Raw genomic sequence first — 16,008 nt, 5'->3', positions numbered from 1 at the left:
TTACTCATTTTTCACCAAAAAATACCATCCTCTTCCCTTAAGACATAATCCACGAAATATCGTTCATCATCATGATTATCATCACAATCACGTCCTTATTCAATCATTGGGCTATAAATTCTTCTGCAACTCATGTTACTGAAATATTCCCTTCCTTGGCCATCAACATTTCTTTCTCCTTAAGCTACACAATTAGGAATGTGGCGGAGGAGGCTAATAATAATAATAATAATAATAATAATAATAATAATAATAATAATAATAATAATAAGTCTTTATTTATACTGGCAGACTCAAGGCTATAGGGCCTTCTCTTACACTCTACCAAGTCACAAAGTATACAAGCAGTTAAAATTTAACAGAAAGTTAAAGAACAGAATACTAACATATTACAAAAAAATAATAATAATAGCATAATAAAATCGACACTAAACAACATGAAAATAATACCATAATAGAAAAAAGAAAGTAAAATACATTGGAATATAGTAAAAGCAACTCATGTAGTACAAATGGTTAATATGGAAAAACGTAAGGAAGAATATATCAAAATCGAATGTAATAAAATAATAATAAAAGAGTAAAGAAATACGAAAATTAAATAAAATTCACGATAAAAAGGCTATGATAATAAATTCATCGGCTGATAAAGAGAACAAAACGGGGAAAGGAAGGAAAAATAACTATATAGACTATATTTTTACAAAACTATGGCAGAGAAAAGGGCTTATAACTGAAAGGAATCTAATTAAAAAAGTGCAATTTTAATTTATTTTTGAAACTAGACAATGTCCGACAGTCCCTGACATGTTGTGGTAGAGGGTTCCAGAGATGAGCTGCAGAGACGGTGAAAGATGAAGAGTAGAAGGATGTTCTGTGTTCAGGAATGGAGAGTGTGATATGGTGTTGTGAGCGAGTATCTATTTCGTGATATGAGGACAAATGTTGAGAACGAGAAGCTAGGTAGCTAGGGTTAGAGGTTTGAGGAATATTGAAGAGTAAAATGAGAGAGTGAATAGTTCTTCGCTCTTTGCGACGGACCCAGGATAGCATATTTAGTGCAGGTGTGTCAACGGACGTTGCAAATAAATCGAACGCCTGCATTATGAACACGCTGTAGTCTGTCTGTCAGTCTCATGTTAAGGTCAGTGTAGAGAGTGTCACAGTAATCAAAATGAGGCATCAAGAGCGACTGTACTAAATTCTTCTTGAGAAGCAACGGAAGGAAATTTTGAATTCCTTTTAGTGCGTGAATTTTCATAAAAATTATTTTACATGTGTGTGTGTGTGTGTGTGTGATTTGAGTACTCCAACTTAAATTTTTGTCCATATAAATGCCTAGATTTTTTACTCTATCACTGTAAGGGATAACAGTAGTAAGTATAATATGTAGAAAATTAGTGAGATCTGAAGAATGAAACGCACACAAAAAACAGACATAATAATGAACTTATTGGACAATAGGGTAGTATGTTTTAGTAACAAGTATTATTAGAAACTGTATGTGTTCGATTATAAATGTACTGAAAATCAAGAACATAGTCGTAAAAGTGGCAATTTTGAATGATCTAAATCAAGTTTGTTAGGTTTTAAAGGTGGGAATTACGATCAATTTAAATGGGGTATGAAGTCAAATTATAAGAGCGCCTACGAAATGTATATCTGTAATGAACGTAATTGTGGCATCGGATACAGAAATTGTGAGGTCCACATTACATGGATGTAAATGTTGACAATCAAATACAATACAATACAATACAATACAAAACAATACAATACAATACAATACAATTAGGAATGTTATTCTAATATAACTTTTTATATAAGGCCTTCTCATTTTTTTCTGTAACTGTCTTCATTTCAAATTAAAAACTTTCGTACATTTTCATTTCTCCGTCTGTTCTTTCGGCTTTCTAGCAGGATATATTTCATAAAATTCACTTTGGCTTTTCCTAATCAACATTATCTTTGAGGTTTGACTTCTCTATTTCCTGCTTACGTGTGATATAAATCTCGTTTATTGTAAAATGGTGCAAGTATGTATTTGGTTATAAGAATTCCGATTAGGATCAGTTATTATTATTATTACTATTATTATTATTTATTATTATTATTATTATTATTATTATTATTATTATTATTATTATTATTATTATTATTATTATTATTATTATTTAAACGATTCCTTCCTTGGTGGTCAACACTTCTTCCGTCAAAAGCTATACAATTAAGATTTCTATTCTAATGTCAGTATTTGTACAAGGCCTTCTAATTTTTTCTGTAACAATCTTCATTTCAAATTAACCCTCATGCCAGCAAGAGGGGTAATGCATTACCCCCCCTGATAAATTTTCAACATTATTTTTATTTTTGTCCATATTTATTTCTGAAATTCCATGTATTTCTCCGTTATATGTCGATTAACAATTTGAATTAACAATAACATACATAATTGTCGTCCACACCTGTGGAGTAACGGTCAGTGCGTCTGGCCGCGAAACCAGGTGGCCCGGGTTCGAATCCCGGTCGGGGCAAGTTACCTGGTTGAGGTTTTTCCGGGGTTTTCCCTCAATCCAATACGAGCAAATGCTGGGTAACTTACGGTGCTGGACCCCGGACTCATTTCCCCGGCACTGTAATCTTCATTTCATTCAGACGCTAAATAACCTAGATGTTGATACAGCGTCGTAAAATAACCCAATAAAATAAATAAATAATTATCTAATTGAAGACGTACGTAAGTATATGATTATGTCTCGTGACGAGTATATTGTAGGAAATGGAACTATAAAAATTAAAATTTTATCCTCCGAAGAGGTGGAAAAATTCAAATATCTTGGAGCAACAGTAACAAATATAAATGACACTCTGGAGGAAATTAAACGCAGAATAAATATGGGAAAAGCCTGTTATTATTCGGTTGAGAAGCTTTTGTCATCCAGTCTGCTGTCAAAAAATCTGAAACTTAGAATTTATAAAACAGTTACTGTATATTGCCGGTTGTTCTGTATGGCTGTGAAACTTGGACTCTCACTTTAAGAGAGGAACGGAGATTAAGGGTGTATGAGAATAAGTTTCTTAGGAAACTATTTGGGGCTAAGAGGGATGAAGTTACAGGAGAATGGAGAAAGTTACACAACACAGAACTGCACGCATTGTATTCTTCACCTGACATAATTAGGAACATTAAATCTAGACGTTTGAGATGGACAGAGCATGTAGCACGTTTGGGGGAATCCGTAAATGTATATAGTGTTAGTTGTGAGGCCGGAGGGAAAAAGACCTTTATGGAGACCGAGACGTAGATGGGAAGATAATATTAAAATGGATATGAGGGAGGTGGGATATGATGATAGAGACTGGATTAATCTTGCTCTGGATAGGGACCAATGGCGAGCTTATGCGAGGGCGGCAATGAACCTCCGGGTTCCTTAAAAGCCAGTAAGTAAGTAAGTAAGTAAGTAAGTAAGTAAGTAAGTAAGTAAGTAATATAACCCATATAATAAACATTTAGTATGCGACACTATCTACGACGAAATGAAACAATATGTGTTGGGAGGGATTGGAGTACCTGATAAACCTGTCTCCACACTCTTTAATTCGCCAATATTTGAACTCGAACCTTTCGTGCGGAAGGTCGATATTCTGGCCATTCGATCAATGGTACGTGGTTCTTTATCCAATGGCGTAGCAATCTCATATATCACAGAGATGGACTTTATGGTATTATATTTACGTCCATGCTTGTATATGGAGGTTGTTTTTTAAACGTGACATCAGTTCCATTGAATCAGGTTCCAAACTGTAACGAGATACGCATGGACTAGATGACAAAAGGGATAACTCGAGGATGATTTTATGATGTAGTAGCTAAAGAAGGGTGCAGTATAGATCAGAAAACTGAAACTAGTTACGCGGAATTGTGCTTAGGGGCACATGCTATGATTCTTGATTGGAGTTGCATCACAGTCTAGTTTATACAGTCACGAATCTCAATACGTAGTTAATATGCATCCATAGATAGTTGCTAACCACTAGGATTGCTAATATCTTCTCTTTACAGACAATGCGAAATACAGAGCGTTCGCCTACGGGTGGGGCCAGGAAAGCGGCATGTACTCATACGCCGCTTTGTGCGCGCAGTTGTTGAGACACGCTCGACAATCAAGGACTTCAAGGTCGACAAGTTACCAGTTGTGAGCCAGATGTTGCAGTATTTAACACGTACAGTGCAGATCCTTGACACAGTTGCTTAAATATTCAGCGTGTGTGTAACATTTGTTAACAATGCAAAACGCAAAATTCACGCTTGAACAAAGAGTTTTTATGTATGATGCATATGTGAAAACAGAGTCATGTAGAGAGGTGTGCAGGCAATTTGAAGTGAAATATCCGGGTGCTCCAATTCAGGGTAGAGAAACTGTTAGACGTCTTGTTAACAAATTAAGAACAACAGGGTCGATAAACGCTACAATTCCTAAGCGAAAACAAAGAGTATTGACGGAAGAAAAAATGACGAAATCAGTGCATAATTTATACGCTCTCCTAATAAATCTCTAAGACGTGTTTCACATGAAATTTGTGTTTCAAAAACATCAGTCTTTACTGCTGCTAAACTTTTAAAATTAAAACCCTACAGAGTATAGTATAGAAAGCGGAAGCTTACGGATAGACGATTCCCGCAAGCGACACCGCAGGCAGGCCGCTTTCCTGGCCCCACCCGTAGGCGAACATAGTACCGGCACAGTCTATTATTCCTAGCACCCTCACAACTCAAGCTTCGTGACTGTATATATTAGACTGTGGTTGTATGTTGTTTACATATGATGAAAGAGAGAATAGAGAAAAACTCTCTCCGGCACCGGGATTTCAGCTCTACGTGCTGAAGCTTTATCCACTAAGCCACACCGGATTCCAGTTCCGGTGCCGGAACGAATCCCCTCAGTTTAATTCTACCTCTCAGTTGTTCCTTTGGTGGCCTACTCTCATCTACTGTGTCACAGAATATGTGGCAGTCACTCGTAATGAGTGCACCTCTGTACACAGTGCGTTGGACATTGTGCCACTGTCGTATATTCTGTGACACAGTACATGAGGGTAGACCACCAAAGGGAAGATTGAGAGTTAGAACTTAAACTGAGGGGATTCGATCCGGCATCGTAACTGGAATCCGTTGTGACTTAGTGGATAATGCGTGAGGACGTACAGCTGAGAACCCAGGTTCGAGTCCCGGTGCCGGAGAGTTTTTCTCTGTTCTGTGCATCTTTCGTCATAATATGGTAACGCAGAATTTCTGCACGGAAATATCATAAGAACTTCGGTACCAGAGTGCTGCATAACAGCGCTTACAACCTGTTGGACATTCGTTCGGATATCCTGCCTGGAAGCGATTGCGCCTGGCTAGACAGAACCACAGATATAGAGGACAGAATACCAAGCGCATTTCACCATACAGGAACTCTGATGATATTTTGTAACTACACAACAAGAGTAATTGAAGGAAATTTACTTTTCCTAATTAAAAAAGGATTAGCTTGAAATTCTTAGGAAAATATTTGGGGTTTAGAGGGATAAAGTTACAGGAGAATGGAGAAAGTTACGCAACACAGAACTGCACGCATTTTATTCTTCACCTGACATAATTAGGAACATTAAATCCAGACTTTTAGATGGGCAGGGCATGTAGCACGTATGGGCGAATCCAGAAATGCATATAGAGTGTTAGTTGGGAGGTCGGAGGGAAAAAGGCCTTTGAGGAGGCCGAGACGTATATAGGAGGATAATATTAAAATTTATTCGAGGGAGGTGGGTTATGATGATAGAGACTGGATTAATCTTGCACAGGATAAGGACCGATGGTAGGCTTATGTGAGGACGGCAATGAACCTTCGAGTTCCTTAAAAGCCATTTGTAAGTAAGTAAGTTAGTCATCAATTGGGAAGGTTAAAATGATGTAGATAAAGTAAAAATTATCCTCATAAAATTGGCAGTATCATCGGTATCCTGCTAAACTCAGTGCTTTTCATAATCATTAGAGGGGGATCAAATTTTGAATTTTGCATTGCGAATTGAAGAGAACAGGGGAAAACGAATTCTCACAATTCTCTTAAGGGTGATGTCATCTTCTAATTCAGTGTATTAGTGCAAAATTGCTGTCCCTAAATAAAATGTAGTAAAGAATGTCTGTATCCATGGCAATAATATTCCTTTGCCAGTTTTGATAATAAAAACGCTAAAGTTTTACAAATAATATACAGTATGTTTCAGAAATTTTGACAAACCTTGGGGGCATGTTCCTCACACCAAAACAAGAAAAAAATTTCATAGTTTTTTAGTTATTGATGAAAGAACATAGGCCTAATGAAATATCTGTTAGATATTGTCAGCTTGGTAGCAAGTGTTGCAACTTTAATTAATTCAGAAACGCATAACAATGAAAGTTTACGTTCAACGCATTTTAAGCTACAATCCAACAACTTAACTTAAGTTTGTAACAGATAATAATTCATTTTGTTAGATAATCGAATGATGTTATCGATACAAGTCTGCTGTATCCTAGATGGTTATCTGTTGTGAAGGAGACTTGTTTGCTACAGTCATTTGTCATTTGAGGAACACGCCTCCAAGGTTTGTTAATGCATTTCTGAAACACCTTGTAATGAATTAGATGATATCACCCTTAAGAGAATTGACTGATTTTTTTCCCGTGTGTTCTTCATTTATTTACTATTAGCGACACTGATTGTTATCTTCGCCATCTACTTATAGAAGTAATAACTAAAGAATACCCATTTACACGAAAAAATTTTAGATCATTATCGATTAGTAGGGGTTAGATATCTTTCATACAGCTCAATTCAAAGAACGATTTGCAATTATGTTACCAACGTGCAAAATTAAAACTCTTGAAATTCAACTATTACACAGTTTTAAAATTGAAGAGGGAAAATAGGAAAATTGTTATTTCAAGGGACGGCGGGAAACGATCTTATAAATGTCCTATATTTCAGGAAATCTCGTAAAAATCTGGAAATTTGGCATTCCTACTTGATACTACAATATTCCCTCTAATACACAGTAGGGATTCAATATTTAACCAGCCATTTCAACTGAAAGCATATTGTGATAAATAAATCACGGTCATTTCATTAATATTTATCGATTTAAATTAAGAATTATAAATTACTATTCAAGCAAATTAACTTTAAATGCAAACTAAATAGCTACACCTCTAGTATTATCACACGAAACACAAAGTGAAACTATATAACACGCAAGTAACGGTCACTCATCCACTAGTCGTGCCACGTATACAGTATTTGTCATACGCTACCACTTAATGTAAAGATCAGTCGTGTCGCCGTCCTCATGGATTTCAAGACGTTCATCCATTTTTTTTAAGTATTATTTTAGAAGATTTAAATAATACTTAAATGCTTCTAAATAATCTTTCATTATATCCTTACAATTTACAGGATTTTTCCTGCTCTCCATAACGGCCACACGACCGACCTGTTCGTAGCATCTTCAAATCTATCTTGAAAACTGTATCTGCAATGACAGAAGAGTTTTGCTGTTTCCTTGGTTCACACACGCCTCTTTCAACACAGTGATTCTACATACATCGTGGAGGCTTTTTGCTATATTCTATTCTCTGTTTTTTAATGATATTACAGTTGTAACTTTGGTTTTTAACGTCATATACCAAGTGTTCACTTTTTATAACATGTTCCATTCGACCTACACGACCTGAAGATGCCAATCAAAATTGGCGAAAACGTTTGTTTTTAAAATCTGTGTAAATGTTATTATAACATGTTTTATTGTGTTTATGTTAAGTATTGACTGAATAGAACTCATTTTTCAATTTTTCATTTTTCAATTACATATAACTATGTCCAGATGGTGTCTGGTTACCACGTAAGTTGAAGCAAGATATCGCATTTCCAACTTTTAAATATTTATGTCTCATGTGGGATTCGAACGAAGCACAGAATCTCTCAGGTAGCATTGAAATTGCACTTTAGTCGTTGCCTACGCAACTGCATCCTTATTACTGGCCATGAATAAAACATAATCCCTCATTTAGATCTGTAGGAGCAACACCTACAGTGGTGCGTACTTCAGATAGCGTCAGATTTCCAATACTAGTGTCTATCACTTCAACACATTGCACAAGGAAAACATGACCAGTCCATTAGACCTCATCTCTCGGCGTCATACTGATGCTGCCCTGCTTGTGCAATGCCGCAGAAACACTTGGACACCGACATTCTAGTCCTTAGTCGCCGATTTCAACGTTACAGGGACCAAGATGAACTTTGGTGAACAAAATCATTGATAGGGCAAGTGATTTTGTAGTTATTGCCCATTCACATTTTCTATCACGTTGACGAAACATATTTTATGCTCGACCATGCTGAAATGTAGTAAATATACACCTGGTAGATGTCCTTTAATCCATGTCATTAAAGTACACCTACTCATTAAAGTACAGGTGTTTTCAGCCAATGACAACTCACCTTACAGGTGTTCAGCCAATGACACGTCTGCTTTGTACCGTTATAAAACCGCAAGTATCGATTATTCTCGGATATGCAACCGAAAGAGAATTAGCGAAAAGTCACGGAGGCTGGAAATCCAATACTGTCGCAGAAGGTTATGTTCTGTTACTATAATAATTAGCGTTAATTGTAAATAATATTCAAATAAATTCAATTTGTCATCTCGTTTTTCAATGTCGAATTCAATAATCAAGGTTAGCCTATATCAAGTTTAACGGGATTACATCAAGGTCAATGACATTATTGTTCCTCGGAAAAAATCAATACTTTCGCGTCTGCGCACATCTCACAATTCACGACCTAGAACAAGGTCACTTCCGATCTTGTCAGAAACAAATAAAATGTATACATCTTAATACTGTAATTTCAAGTTAGAAATATGGTCGAGCATAAAAAGTCGTATGAAACTCGCCTATAATGGTAATTAAGAAGCTCGTATGAAAATTATGAAACGAGCGCAAGCGAGTTTCATAAACATCCATGCGCCGCTTCTTAATAACTACCATTACAGGCTCGTTGCATAATGTACTATTATGCTCGACCATGCCGAAATGTAGCAATTATACACCTGGTAGCAGCCCTTTAATGGACCTCATTAAAGTACACCTATTCATTAAAGTTCTGGTGTTACACCAATCAGAAAATACCATTGTAGCAATATTAAAGAGCAAGTATAGTTTACTCTCGGATATGAAATCGAAAGACAACTAGCGCGAGATTAGACAAATTCTTTCACAAAGCACATTCCCGTAAATTCATTTCACCAATTGCATAATAAATCACCTATACTTGAAATAATGTCAGTACTGTTACTATAAAAATTAGCGTTAATCTATACTAATAATAAATCTGTAGCCGAAATTTTTCTGGTAATTTTCGATTTTACAAAAATAATTGGTTCTAACATATATAAAATCGAAAATCGCTTTTTTGAAATGTTTGTTTGTATGTCTGCCTGTCTGTCTGGATGCTTGTTACCTTTTCACGCGATAATGGCTGAACCGATTTATATGAATATTGGAATATAAATTAAGTTCGTTGTAACTTAGAATTTAGGCTATATGGCATTCAAAATATTTTATTTAAAAGGGGGGTTATAAGGAGGCTTGAATTAAATAAATCAAAATATGTTCCTTATTATTAATTTTCACGAAGAATATTACATAACAAAAGTTTCATTTAAGATAATTTCCGATAAGTTGTGTTCTATGCACAATTTTGATAGGACTGATATTTAATGAGATAAATGAGTTTTAAAATTAAAATAACTGCCATCTAAGGCCGTATAATGAAATAAAAAACAAATGACTACGTCTATAAAGGGCCTTGGACAGCAACAATCGAAAGCTATGAAAGATAGCCTACAGAGAATGTTTCTGTGTTTGTATGAATAATATCGCAAGCTAAATTAACCGATTTGTATAATTAATTATTATTTCACCATTGGAAAGTGTAGTTTCTCTATATGGACAAAATGCTATAATGTTATTACAGTAACTTCTGATATAATATAATATAATATAATATAATATAATATAATATAATATAATATAATATAATATAATATAATATAATATAATATAGGCCTAATATAATAATATAATATGATATAATATATGTAATGTAATATTATATAATATAATTTAAGTTTTTTGAAGGGTTCAGAACCGTATTGGGCCAAGCGCCATTTACTGAATACGTAGAAAACAAGGATTAAAATTAAGTTATTACCATAATTCAATGGAAACCTATAACAAGTAAAATAAAGTATACACATTAAATCTAAATGATGTCAATCTTCATTAAACTATAGTTGCATGTAATAACAATTAAGAAACATGTTAAAGGAATTGTCATTGCACCAAATGATTGCTCTCTGGACCAAAATGATCGCATTTTAATTATTTAAATACAATTTAAATCAAGTAACATATTAAACGATTTATCGTTCTAACGAACACGAATGTTCCCTGGATCAAACGTTCTATTTTAATTATGTAATTACTCTATATTTATTACTAACGGGTGCAGCGGAGCGCACGGGTATGGCTAGTTGTAAATAATATTCGAATAAATTCATTTTGTCATCTCGTTTTTCAATGTCTAATTCAATTTCAAGGTTATATCACGATTAATGTTTATTTTTTTCTCTAGATTATATCAAGGTCAATATCGACATTTGTTTCTCGGAAAAAATCAATACTTTCGCGTCTGCGCACATCTCAGAATTTACGAGATATTGCACAAGGTCAGATCCGCTCCTCAGTCAGATAAGAATAACATGAGTACTTATGAATAATTTCAAGTTAGGAGTATGGTTGAGCATAAAAAGTCGTATGAAACTTGCCTATAATGGTAATTAAGACGCTGGTATGAAAATTATGAAACTCGCTTGCGCTCGTTTCATGAACATACTCGCGTCTTAATTACTGCCATTATAGGCTCGTTGCATAATGTACTATTAAGAGGCCGTCAATGGTTATCTAATGCAATTGTGACTAGATTACACACATGGTATTTTTACAGGTTTACTGATAAGTGTTTTCGGCTCAAAGAAGCCTGTAATTATAATTAACAATTTCACTTGTATACCTTCAGTATTCATATTGTACTAGTAATATTGAACTCATCGCTTCGATAGAGTAGAGTGAATCGGGGGGAGAAGACTATCGGGGGAAGATGCTTATGTCTTTGTAGTTTCACATTCTTCCAAGAGAGAACGCCACGCGCATGTCTTCATGATCACTGAGACAGTTGAATGTCTGTAGAGTGGAAGCTAACTCATTTTGCCACGTTTTCTTGTTGTAAGAAAAAGAAAAGCTAGAAAACAGCTTATTTTTCTCTTATTAAATAATTGCAAAGGTATGTTAAAATTTTAATAGTTCCTTGAAATTGTAATAACTGTCAAGCCTTTGTTATGGATATTATAGTAAAGGTTCTAAAGTTTGTATTGTTAGCAACCAACGACCTTGTTCCGCCATCTTAGGTTGCGTCACAGCACTAGGCATCTTACCCCGATAGTTGGGGAAGATGATAACTTTTTTCAGGATAAATGGCAACTTGTTGCAAGAGTTTTATTTTTTGTTTTATTGCAGAGAATGTGTAAGCATTACGTAAGATCCTCTGATAGAAGTCAGTGGATTGAAGACAGTCAACTTGCGATGGAACATGTTATAACAGAGGGTATGAATTGTTTTAGAGCATCGCACATGTACGGGATTTCTTACCGTACCCTTGAAGGCCTCCTAAAAAGAAAGATGACAAAAAAATATAATGGACTGAATTCAATGTGTGCAAGAAGTGATTTCATGAGTCTTGCACACGGCAATAAAATATGTGCAATGACTGTGTGCCTAAGTAGTGATAAATGAGTGACAAAGTGTCCATGAGCTTTAGATTAAGTCAATTTTATTATATACATGTATCAAACCAAGTTCAGGTATTGTATTGTATTGTATTTATTAACATTCCATGGTATTCATACATTGCTTACATCTAGAATATGGAACAAGTCAAAAAACTTAACACTATTATAAAGTCTTAATTTATAGTCATAGTCTAGATGAAATATATACAGACGAGATTTACAATATAGTCTACTAGTACAACACAAAGTTTTAGTATCAGTTTCATGAAGTGTTATTGAATGTCATGAATTCACCTACAGAATAGAAGGCGTGAGAAATTAGGTACTTCTTTAATTTGGCCCTAAATAATTGTATGTTTTTAGCTTCATATTTTGTATCGATTGGGAGGCTATTAAAAATTTCTACTGCCATATAACGCACTCCTTTTTGATAGCACGATAGACTTGCCGATGGAATATGAAAGTCATTTTTGACGTGTATTTATGCTATGAACTGTTGAATTAGTTACAAAGTGTTCACTATTACGTACGAGGAAGATTATTAATGAAACGATATACTGACAAGCCAAGGACATAATTTGTAGTTTTTTTAAAATAGTCCTACAAGATTCCCTAGATTTGGCACCTGCTATTATTCTAATTACTCTTTTTTTGTAATAGAAATATATTGTTACTATCTGTGGAATTTCCCCAGAATATTATTCCAAAACTCATTACCGAGTGGAAGTATGCAAAGTATATTGTTTTTAATGTATTGATATTTACTATCTTTTGCATAGATCTAATAGCAAAACATGCTGAATTTAGTTTGGGGGTAATTTCTTTAATATGATTTTTCCAATTTAACACATTATCGATTTTTAAGCCAAGATCTTCGGTTGTTGTGGTTTCTAATAGGAATCTATTATTAATTATTGCGCTAGAAATTTGCGACGTTGAATTTGTGCAGGATTTAAATTAAATAATGTTAGTTTTGTTACAATTTAATACATATATCAGTAAATGTGTTAATTGCATTTGCCATCTTACCCGACTGTCGGGGAAAGATGCCTACAGTGCAGGTAAGAAGAAAACCTGTATCTAGAAACAACATAATTAATGTTTTCTGTTTTGTACCAAAAATATAGTTTCAAAATACCTTCAAGACTTTGATATTTCAATATGAAATTCGAAACTAAATGAACAGTATATTAAATTTGCAATCAAAGAAAAAGTCAGGCCTCTTCCCCCGATCCACTCTACGTAAAGATTTCTCCAGACTGAAATATAAACTCCAAATTTACATCCCAATAATTCTGTTTTCTTAATGTCAAATCTTGCCTCATTTAAATTGTCTCGCTTGAATTAAATGTTTTGCTGCATTTAAAAGATCCGCCCCATTTGTAAAACCTATAAAATGTAACTACCAAGTCTAAGGTTTTAATAGAAGTCTGACCTCAAAGTCAAGGAATATGACGGTCAAGAGGTTACGTTAGGAAGGACTGTGGTCTAACCTCTCCTTATATTTATAGTCTGGAGAAATCTATATAAACGCCTAACACGTTGTAAATGTGCTTACTTGGTATAATATTAAAGGTAATAAAGGTTGTACTTGTGACTTCACATCGAGAATTTACTTTACTTTGTTGCAAATGTAGCTATATATATATATATATATATATATATATATATATATATATATATATATATATATATATATATATATATATATATATATATATAATCCGTAATGTATTATTCTGGCTCCGTGTACGACGTATGATTAACTTTTTAGCGGTTTTCTTATGATAGTAACATTAAAACTTTTTGGTTCTGTTAGTGAAGTATGACAGCAGTATGACTGACAACAGCAGACTACACAGTGTTGCCAAGTTGAATCCTCCTACCAGATGTCTGCATCGGACGTTTTCGCTCGAGAGCCACGTAGTTCATAGCATAATACGATAGGTAGAGCACATGCATGATGGGTAAAATTGTCATGAGCGATAAATCCTCGACCGGTATAAGCCGAGCGTTAGACATTCGTTCTTGTTACAGTGATGAACTGTGTAGTAACATCATACAAGTTTATAATTTCAAAACTTTGCAGTATTTAACTAACCTCTCCATAGTACAACTACAAAACTTCCTTTAAAATGTAATATGAATGTTGTAGGTAAATGATTTTTTTTTTCCCCCACACAGGAGTGATTTTGTTTTTGCCACATCTGATAGATGTTATTGGATTTAAATGTAATTATTATAAAAGGAGAACACATTCACAATAATGCAAGAAATGTATCAAGTTTTCTAATAATAATAATAATAATAATAATAATAATAATAATAATAATTAGTGTATCAATGTTTCCGTCTGTAACAGTTGTGCAGCATGATTATTCGTTTTATTATATTTTCTGTGACGTTCTCTCTGTACTAATATTGTTATTAATCTACTGCTATATCAATAATATTTTGTAAATCGTTTCTACATTGTCGCTGTATATAGGCGGAACACTATGTATGGACCTATCATATTATATATGTGGTAAATCAAATATTGAATAATTATTAATTAGCAATAATAACTGTATATCGAAGTTTTTCATACTATTTTATTTATAACTTCATGTTCCTGTTTTGGTACGTTCCATTGACTGTTCCATTAAACGTTTGTCATAAACGCAGAAAATAAAGCCTTATTTTCACCGTGTGAGTAAAACATATGTGTATCTTATCTGTCACCTTCCACACAAGATAAGACATTCGGTGAGATGACCTTGTACTGTGCTTCTATTTATTACGAGCGTATCACGACCGATCGTATCTCACTCGAGGGTGCGACACTCGACCGAGTTCAAGCGAGCGATTTAACTCCAGTGCAGCACTCTGCTTCCTACCTTCTACTAGAGTCAACCGTGGTTTAGGTACACCGCAGAGATGTAGGCTATCAATTGTGCGTCATATCGAGCTGCACTAATTCCACATACTTATGGTGCATTCTCTTGGATTCTACACTTTTCAAATGAATTATAGTGATTTAACACAAAATTGAATCGTGACTTCTCGGGCATTCTGTATTAGTAAACTAGCTCACCTAGTGACGAAGTTACTATGAGGGAATTCTTTAGCATCTTATTTAGTAGTTGGAAAGGTTATTTTGTTGGTACTGCAGTAATCGAATTAATATTCCAGGAAGTGCGACGAGTGCTTCGTAGCCCGCAAACACAAACTGTAATTTCGGAATTGGTAATGTAAAATGTCAGCGGTTGCTCGATATCCGATCCGACTGAATTCCCGGCGGCTTCAATTAATATCGTCCCAATTCCCGTGACCGAGATGTTAACCTGTTGACCGCTGCCACAGGGCGCACACAAACAGCTCACCTGACTTCAAAACCACCGCGTCTCCCAGCACTGCTACTTCCTCACTTCTTGTGCAATAATTACAATTTTTTTTACGTTTTAGTGCTTGTAAATTTCATAACAAAATTTCTAATTTTATTTTTGTTGTGCTCGATGTTGCAGAATTCTTGAAAAAAGAAAAAAACGGCAGGACAAACGGAAGCAGACCCTAATGTGCATTGATTATTCCAACTTAAATCATTTTCATTCGAATTCCTGTCTTTTAACTGGAAAACCAACGTAAGCGTGGTAAGTACATTATAAGAGAATCGAGGGAAAGTTAAAGAAGATGAGACGAAGTCGAGTCTTCTCTATTTCCGAGATTCTTTTATGCTCTAAATACATGTATTGCATACTCTTTTTTTGCATATCTTAATAAAAATGAATTATTATTAATTATTTTTAATTCAAATAAATAGCTTGTCTTTGGACGCTAACATTTTCATGTGTGGTCGCCCTTCGTTATTTCTTGATAGATGTCATTCATTTGTTATTATTCGTATTTGTCGATAGGTGTTATTCATTTGTTATTATTCGTATTTGTCGATAGGTGTCATTCATTTGTTATTATTCGTATTTGTCGATAGGTTTTATTCATTTGTTATTATTCGTATTTGTCGATAGGTGTCATTCATTTGTCATTATTCGTATTTGTCGATAGGTTTTATTCATTTGTTATTATTCGTATTTGTCG

The 16,008-nt window shown here is 34.4% G+C and overlaps 1 protein-coding gene across 1 annotated transcript in view; it reads right to left on the bottom strand.

The window, feature by feature from the left end:
• LOC138712641 (neural cell adhesion molecule 2-like) overlaps nt 1–16,008 on the bottom strand; it is a 1,205,141-nt gene that overhangs the window by 131,382 nt on the left and 1,057,751 nt on the right. The gene's annotated exons all lie outside the window — the stretch shown is intronic.

Source organism: Periplaneta americana, chromosome 13, assembly GCF_040183065.1.
Source record: "Periplaneta americana isolate PAMFEO1 chromosome 13, P.americana_PAMFEO1_priV1, whole genome shotgun sequence".
NCBI classification, from domain to species: Eukaryota; Metazoa; Arthropoda; class Insecta; order Blattodea; family Blattidae; genus Periplaneta; species Periplaneta americana.
Note: the sequence above shows the minus strand (reverse complement) of the source record. Positions and strands in the feature narration are given on the sequence as shown.